Genomic DNA, 8,982 nt, shown 5'->3' on the forward strand with positions numbered 1-8,982 from the left:
GGTTAGAGTACTTGTTCTAGTGACTTGATGAACGGACTTGAAGAGTCGACTTGCTGGGGTGACTTGATGAAAGGACTTAAAGAGTCGACTTGGTGAGAGTTCTTGGTGGGCTTAAAGGGTCGACTTGGCAGGGTGACTTGATGAATGGACCTAAAGAGTTGACTTGGTGAGAGTACTTGGGGAGGTGAACTAATGACCGAACTTAAAGGTGGGAGTACTTGGTGGGTCGACCTGGTGGGGTGACTTGATGAACGGACTTATAGAGTCGACTTGGTGAGAGTAGTTTTTCTGGTGACCTGATGAACGGACTTAAAGAGTCGGCTTGGTGGGGTGACTTGATGAAAGGACTTAAAGAGTTGACTTGGTGGGGTGACTTGATGAAAAAACTTAAAGGGTCGACTTTGCGGGGTGACTCGATGAATGGACCTAAAGAGTTGACTTGGCGAGAGTACTCGGTGGGGTGACCTGATGAACAGACTTAGAGAGTCGACTTGGTGAGAGTACTTGGTGGGCCAACCTGGTTGGGTGACTTCGTGAACTGACTTAAAGAGTCGACTTGGTGGGGTGACTTGATGAACGGACTTCAAGGGTCGACTTGGAAAGGTGACTTGATGAACGATCCTAAAGAGTTGACTTGGTGAGAGTACTTGGTGTGGTGACTTGATGAACAAACTTAAAGAGTCGAATTGGTGAGAGTACTTGGTGGGGTGACTTGATGAACATAGTTAAAGAGTCGACTTGGTGAGAGTACTTGGTCGGGTGACTTGATGAATGCACTTGAAGAATCGACTTGGTTAGAGTACTTGGTGGGGTGACTTGATGAATGAACTTAAAGATTCAACTTGGTGGGCTGACCTGGCAGGGTGACTTGATGAACGAACTTAGAGAGTCGACTTGGTGAGAGTACTTGGTGGGCTGACCTGGCCGGGTGAATTGATGAACAAACTTAAAGAGTCGACTTGGTGAGAGTACTCAGTGGGCTGACCTAGTCACGTGACTTGATGAATGAACTTAAAGAGTCAACTTGGTGGGCTGACTTGGCCGGGTGACTTGATGTACAAACTTAAAGAGTTGACTTGGTGGGTCAAACTAGCGGGATGACTTGGTGGGCTGACCTGGTAGGGTGACTTGATGAACGAACCTAGAGACTCGACTTTGTGAGAGTACTTGGTGGGTCGAACTGGTGGGGTGACTTGATGAACAAACTTAAAGAGTCAACCTGGTGAGAGAACTTGGTGGGCCGAGCTAGCGGGGTGAATTGATGAATGAACCTAAAGAGTTGACTTTGTGAGAGTACTTGGTGGGCCGACCTGGCGGGGTGACTTGATGATCGAACTTAAAGGGTCGACTTGGTGAGAGTACTTGGTGGGGTGACCTGGCGGGGTGACTTGATGAACAAACTTAAAGAGTCGACCTTGTGGGCCGACTTGGTAGAGTGAATTCATGAACGAACTTAAAGAGTCCACTTGGTGGGCCGACCTGGCGGGGTGACCTGATGAACAAACTTGAAGAGTCGACTTGGTGAGAGTAATTTGTGGGCTGACCTGGCGGGGTGAGTCGATGAATGAACTTAAAGAGTCGACTTGGTGGGGTGACTAGATGAACACACTTGAAGGGTCGACTTGGTGGGGTGACTCTATGAACGGACCTAAAGAGTTGACTTGGTGAGAGTAATCTATGGGATGACTTGATGAAAGGTCTTAAAGAGTCAACTTGGTGAGAGTACTTGGTGGGGCGACTTGATGAACGCACTTGAAGAATCAACTTGGTTAGAGTACTTGGTGGGGTGACTTGATGAACGGAGTCAAAGAGTCGACTTGGTGAGAGTACTTGGTGGGGTGAACTGATGAACAGAATTAAAGAGTCGACTTGGTGGGCCGACCTGGTGGGGTGACTTTATGGACGGACTTAAAGTGTCGACTTGGTTAGAGTACTTGTTCTGGTGACTTGATGAATGGAGTTGAAGAGTTTACTTGGTGGGGTGACTTGATGAAAGGACTTAAAGAGTTGACTTTGTGAGAGTACTTGGTGGGGTGACTTGATGAACGGACTTAAAGGGTCGACTTGGCGGGGTGACTTGATGAACGGACCTAAGGAGTTGACTTGGTGAGAGTACTTGGCGGGGTGAACTGATGATCGGATTTAAAGAGTCGACTTGGTGGGTGGACCCGGTGGGGTGACTTGATGAGCGAACTTATAGAGTCGACTTGGTGAGAGTATTTGTTCTGGTGACTTGATGAACAGACTTGAAGAGTTGGCTTGGTGGGGTGACTTGATGAAAGGACTTAAAGAGTCGACTTGGTGGGGTGACTTGATGAATGAACTTAAAGGGTCGACTTTGCGGGGTGACTTGATGAACGAACCTAAAGAGTTGACTTGGCGAGAGTACTCGGTGGGGTGACTTGATGAACAGACTTAGAGAGTCAACTTGGTGAGAGTACTTGGTGGGCCGACCTAGTTGGGTGACTTCGTGAACTAACTTAAAGAGTCAACTTGGTGGGGTGACTTGATGAACGGACTTCAAGGGTCGACTTGGCAAGGTGACTTGATGAACGGTCCTAAAGAGTTGACTTGGTGAGAGTACTTGGTGTGGTGACTTGATGAACAGACTTAAAAATTTGAATTGGTGAGAGTACTTGGTGGGGTGACTTGATGAACATAGTTGAAGAGTCGACTTGGTGAGTGTACTTGGTCGGGTGACTTGATGAACGCACTTGAAGAAATGACTTGGTTAGAGTACTTGGTGGGGTGACTTGATGAACGAACTTAAAGATTTGACTTGGTGGGCCGATCTGGCGAGGTGACTTGATGAACGAACTTAGAGAGTCGACTTGGTGAGAGTACTTGGTGGGCCGACCTGGCCGGGTGACTTGATAAGCAAACTTAAAGAGTTGACTTGGTGAGAGTACTCGGTGGGCTCACCTGGTCACGTGACTTGATGAACGAACTTAAAGAGTCGACTTGGTGGGCCGACTTGGCCGGGTGACTTGATGAACGAACTTAAAGAGTCTACTTGGTGGGTCGAACTAGCGGGGTGACTTGGTGGGCTGACCTGGCAGGGTGACTTGATGAATGAACCTAGAAAGTCGACTTTGTGAGAGTACTTGGTGGGTCGAACTGGCAGGGTGACTTGATGAACGAACTTAACGAGTCGACCTGGTGAGAGAACTTGGTGGGTCGAGCTGGCGGGGTGAATTGATGAATGAACCTAAAGAGTCGACTTTGTGAGAGTACTTGGTGGGCCGACCTGGCGGGGTGACTTGATGACCAAACTTAAAGGGTCGACTTGGTGAGAGTACTTGGTGGGATGACCTGGCGGAGTGACTTGATGAACTAGTCGACTTGGTGAGAGTACTTGGTGGGGTGACTTGATGAACAAACCTAAAGAGTCGACCTGGTGAGAGTACTTGGATGGCCGACCTAGCGGGGTGACTTGATGGGCAAACTTAAAGAGTCGACTTGGTGAGAGTACTTGTTGGGGTGACCTGGCGGGGTGACTTGATGAACGAACTTAAAGAGTCGACCTTGTGGGCCGATTTGGCAGAGTGACTTCATGAACAAACTTAAAGAGTCCACTTGGTCGGCCGACCTGGCGGGGTGACTTGATGAACGAACTTAAAGAGTCAACTTGGTGAGAGTAATTTGTGGGCTGACCTGGCAGGGTGACTTGATGAATGAATTTAAAGAGTTGACTTGGTGGGGTGACTTGATGAATGCACTTGAAGGGTTGAATTGGTGGGGTGACTCTATGAATGGACCTAAAGAGTTGACTTGGTGAGAGTACTTGGTGGGGTGACTTGATGAAAGGACTTAAAGAGTCGACTTGGTGAGAGTACTTGGTGGGGCACCTTGATGAACGCACTTGAAGAATCAACTTGGTTAGAGTACTTGGTGCAGCGACTTGATGAACAGACTCAAAGAGTCAACTTGGTGAGAGTACTTGGTGGGGTGAACTGATGAACAGACTTAAAGAGTCGACTTGGTGGGCCGACCTGGTGGGGTGACTTTATGGACGGACTTAAAGAGTCGACTTGGTTAGAGTACTTGTTCTGGTGACTTGATGAATGGACTTGAAGAGTCTACTTGGTGGGGTGACTTGATGAAAGGACTTAAAGAGTTGACTTGGTGAGAGTACTTGGTGGGGCGACTTGATGAATGGACTTAAAGGGTCGACTTGGCAGGGTGACTTGATGAACGGACCTAAGGAGTTGACTTGGTGAGAGTACTTGGCGGGGTGAACTGATGAACGGACTTAAAGATTCGACTTGGTGGGCTGACCCGGTGGGGTGACTTGATGAACGGACTTATAAAGTCGACTTGGTGAGAGTAGTTGTTCTGGTGACTTGATGAACGGACTTGAAGAGTCAGCTTGGTGGGGTGACTTGATGAAAGGACTTAAAGAGTCAACTTGGTGGGGTGACTTGATGAACGAACTTAAAGGGTCAACTTTGCGGGGTGACTCGATGAACGGACCTAAAGAGTTGACTTGGCGAGAGTACTCGGTGGGGTGACCTGATGAACAGACTTAGAGAGTCGACTTGGTGAGAGTACTTGGTGGGCCGACCTAGTTGGGTGAATTCATGAACTGACTTTAAGAGTCGACTTGGTGGGGTGACTTGATGAACGGACTTCAAGGGTCAACTTGGCAAGGTGACTTGATGAATGATCCTAAAGAGTTGACTTGGTGAGAGTACTTGGTGTGGTGAGTTGATGAACAGACTTAAAGAGTCGAATTGGTGAGAGTACTTGGTGGGGTGACTTGATGAACATAGTTAAATAGTCGACTTGGTGAGAGTACTTGGTTGGGTGACTTGGTGAACGCTCTTGAAGAATCGACTTGGTTAGAGTACTTGGTGGGGTGACTTGATGAACGAACTTAAAGATTCAACTTGGTGTGTCGACCTGGCGGGGTGACTTGATGAACAAACTTAGAGAGTCGACTTGGTGAGAGTACTTGGTGGGCCGACCTGGCCGGGTGACTTGATGAACAAACTTAAAGAGTTAACTTGGTGAGAGTACTCGATGGGCTGACCTGGTCACGTGACTTGATGAACGAACTTAAAAAGTTTACTTGGTAGGCCGACTTGGCCAAGTGACTTGATAAATGAACTTAAAGAGTCGACTTGGTGGGTCGAACTAGCGCGGTGACTTGGTGGGCTGACCTGGCAGGGTGATTTGATGAATGAACCTAGAGAGTCGACTTTGTGAGAGTAATTGGTGGGTCAAACTGGCGAGGTGACTTGATGAACGAACTTAAAGAGTCGACCTAGTGAGAGAACTTGGTGGGCCGGGCTGGCGGGGTGAATTGATGAATGAACCTAAAGAGTCGACTTTGTGAGAGTACTTGGTGGGCCGACTTGGCAGGGTGACTTGGTGACCGAACTTAAAGGGTCAACTTGGTGAGAGTACTTGGCGGGCCGACCTGGCAGAGCGACTTGATGAAGAAGTCAACTTGGTGAGAGTACTTGGTGGGGTGACTTGATGAAAAAACCTAAAGAGTCGACCTGGTGAGAGTACTTGGTGGGCCGACCTAGTGGAGTGACTTGATAGGCAAACTTAAAGAGTCGACTTGGTGAGAGTACTTGGTGGGGTGACCTGGCAGGGTGACTTGATGAACGAACTTAAAGAGTCGACCTTGTGGGCCAACTTGGCAGAGTGACTTCATGAACGAACTTAAAGAGTCGACTTGGTAAGAGTAATTTGTGGGCTGACCTGGTGGGGTGACTTGATGAATGAACTTAAAGAGTCGACTTGGTGGGGTGTCTTGATGAACGCACTTGACAGGTCAACTTGGTGGGGTGACACTATGAACAGACCTAAAGAGTTGACTTGGTGAGAGTACTTGGTGGGGTGACTTGATGAAAGGACTTAAAGAGTCAACTTGGTGAGAGTACTTGGTGGGGCGACTTGATGAATGCACTTGAAGAATCGACTTGTTTAGAGTACTTGGTGGGGCGACTTGATGAACAGACTCAAAGAGTCAACTTGGTGAGAGTACTTGGTGGCTCGACTTGATGAGCAGATTTAAAGAGTCAACTTGGTGAGAGTGGGCCTAACGAGGCGAGGTTGTGGGTGGGCCTAACGGGGCAAGTTGGTGGGGCGACTTGGCGAGTGGAATTAGGGAGCCAAGTTGGTGAGGCGACTCGACGAGTTGGTTCATTGAGATGACATGGTGAGCTGACTTGGCGAGTCGACCTGGCGAGCGAACTTAAAGAGTCAACTTGGCAACGTACTCGAGTCGACTTGGTGAGGCGACCTGGCGAGCAGGCTCAAAGAGTCAACATGGTGAGGTGACTCATTGAGTCAACATGGTGAGGCGACTCATGGTGAGGAGCTATCCTTGAGGCGACTTGGTGGGCCTACTTGATTAGTCGACTTGGTGAGCTGACCTGACAAGCTGACACAGTGAGCGAGCTTAAAGAGGCGAGGACTTGGTGGGGTAACTCGGCAAGCCAACTTATTGAGGCGAGATGGTGAGTCGACTTGGTGAGCTAACTTGGTGAGCGCACTTAAAGAGTCAACTTCGTGAGGTGACTCGGCGAGTTAGCTCGCTGATGCGACTTGGGCAGGCCGACCTGACGAGCGAACTTAAAGAGGCAACTTGGGTGGGCTGACTTGGTGAGCGAACTTAAAGAGTTGACTTGGAAACATACTTTAACAACCGACTTGGTGAGCTGACATGGTAAGTGGGCTTAGAGAAGCAACTGGGTGAGGCAACTTGGCGAGCACACTTGCTGGGGCAAGGTGGTAAAACGACTAGGTGATTCGACTTGGTGAGCTGACTTGGTGAGGGAACTTAAGGGGTCGACTTGGTGAGGCAACCTGAATAGTCAACTCGGTGAGCTAACTTGGGGAGCCGACATGGTGAGCGGTCTTAAAGAAGATGCGACTTGGTGAGGCGAGATGGTAAGTCATCTTGGTGAGCCAGCTTGACGAGCTGTGAGCAGACTTAAAGAGTCAATTCTTGATTTGGCAACTACCACATGGTCAGATGACTTGGTGAGCCGACCTAGCTAGCAAAATTGGCAAGCAAACTTATAGAATCGACTTGCTGTCCCCAGCCAAGATTGCACGCCTGGGTCGACCCAACTTGGCTCACTTGACTCCGTCGCCCTAGCCTCGAGCGACCTGACTGGGTCGCCAGAGTGGGTCGACAAGGGGGAAAAAAAAAAAAAAAATCATGGGAGGCCCTGTACAGCGAAAAGCACTAAATTTTGGACATTGCAAAAAAAAAAAAAAACAAGTTACTCGCTTTTGGATCATGCACAAGTTTCAGTTCACGTATTGCCGAGCCGACTCGACGCGTTACGCTTAGCTAGCCAGATTCGAGGTAGGGTAGCCGAAACGATCCGATTTGAGAATTTTCTTTATAAAAAGAGATCATGATAGGCCCCATAAGGCAAAAAAGAATAAAATTTTGGGAGTTCAAAAAAAAAGTTACCCGATTTTGGATTGTGCACAGGGCTCGGGTCACGTAGCATCGAGGTGCCCAAGGTGACATGATTCGAGCGAAAAGTCGACGGTGGCATGAGTCATGCAAAAACATTGGAGGCCATTAAGGCTCGAGGTGCTTCGAGTCGAGGTTGTCGAGGCGGGTCGGGTTGAAAACTTTGGGCGTTAACCAAAAAGAAAAAGTTAACCGCTTTTGGATCACGTACATGGCTCGGGGCACTTAGAATCAAGTTGAGCACGGTGACATGAGTCGTGTGAAAAATTTGGAGATGACTCAAGTTGGGGCATCCGACTCTATCCAAGTTCAAAACTTTGGGACTTGACAAAAAAAAGAAAAAGGAAAAAGTTACCCAGTTTTGGATCACGTAAGTGACTCAGGCCACTCAGAATCAAGGTGAGTGCGGTTACATGAGTCGAGCAAAAAAAAAAATGGAGGCGGTTAAGGCTCAAGGCAATTCGAGTCGGGGTAGCTGAGTCGATTTGAAAACTTTGGCCCTTAGCCAAAAAAAGAGTTAATCGCTTTTGGATCACGTACATGACTTGGGGTGCATAGAATCAAGTCAAGCACGGTGACATGAGTGGTTCGAAAAAATTGCAGGCGATTAAGGCTCAAGGCGATTTGAGTTGGGGTTGCTGACACGATTCGGGTTGAAATCTTTGGGTGTTAACCAAAGAAGGAAGAAGTTAACTGCTTTTGGATCATGTACATGACTTGAGGCACTTAGAATCAAGTCGAGCACGGTGGCATGGGTTGTGCAAAAAATTCAAAGGCAATTCGAGTCGGGGTAGCCAACTCGATTTGAGTTCAAAACTTTGGGCGTTAACCAAAAAAATAAGTTGATCGATTTTGGATCACGTACATGAGTCGTCTGCCCTTGCAAAAATTACAAAACCTGGGGACCCGCCTGGAATTTGCAGTCGAAAGATTTTTCTGCCCTCACGAAAATTTACAAACTCCACCCACTCAAAATTTGGACTTGGAAGATTTTTCCGCCCTCGCGAAATTTACAAACCCCAGCCGCTCGGAATTTGGCACTTGGAAATTACGAAACCCCGCCCGCCCAGAATTTGGACTTGGAAGATTTTTCCGCCCTCACAGAAATTGCAAACCCGACCCACATGGAAATTGCATTTGGAAGACTTTTTTGCACTCGCGAAAATCAAAAAACCCCACCCGCAGGGAATTCGGCACTTGGGAGATTTTTCCGCCCTTCCGATAATTGTAAACCCCACCAGCTCAGAATTTGGGACTTGGGAGATTTTTTTCCCCCGCATGGAAATTTTACAAAACCCAACTCGCCCAAAATTTGGCACTCAGGAGATTTTTCTACCCTGGCAGAAATTTCTACAAAACCCCCCTCCCTCCCACCAGGAATTTGGCACTCGGGAGATTTTTCCGCCCTCGCAAAAATTGCAAACCCCACCCGCCAGGAATTTGGCACCTGGGAGATTTTTACGCCCTCGCGGGAATTTTCACAAAACCCCACCTACCCAGAATGTGGCACATGGGAGATTTTTTCGCCCTCGCAA

This window comes from Cupressus sempervirens, chromosome 2 (assembly GCF_028749045.1).
Source record: "Cupressus sempervirens isolate cs-2001-9-10 chromosome 2, ASM2874904v1, whole genome shotgun sequence".
Taxonomy (NCBI): domain Eukaryota; kingdom Viridiplantae; phylum Streptophyta; class Pinopsida; order Cupressales; family Cupressaceae; genus Cupressus; species Cupressus sempervirens.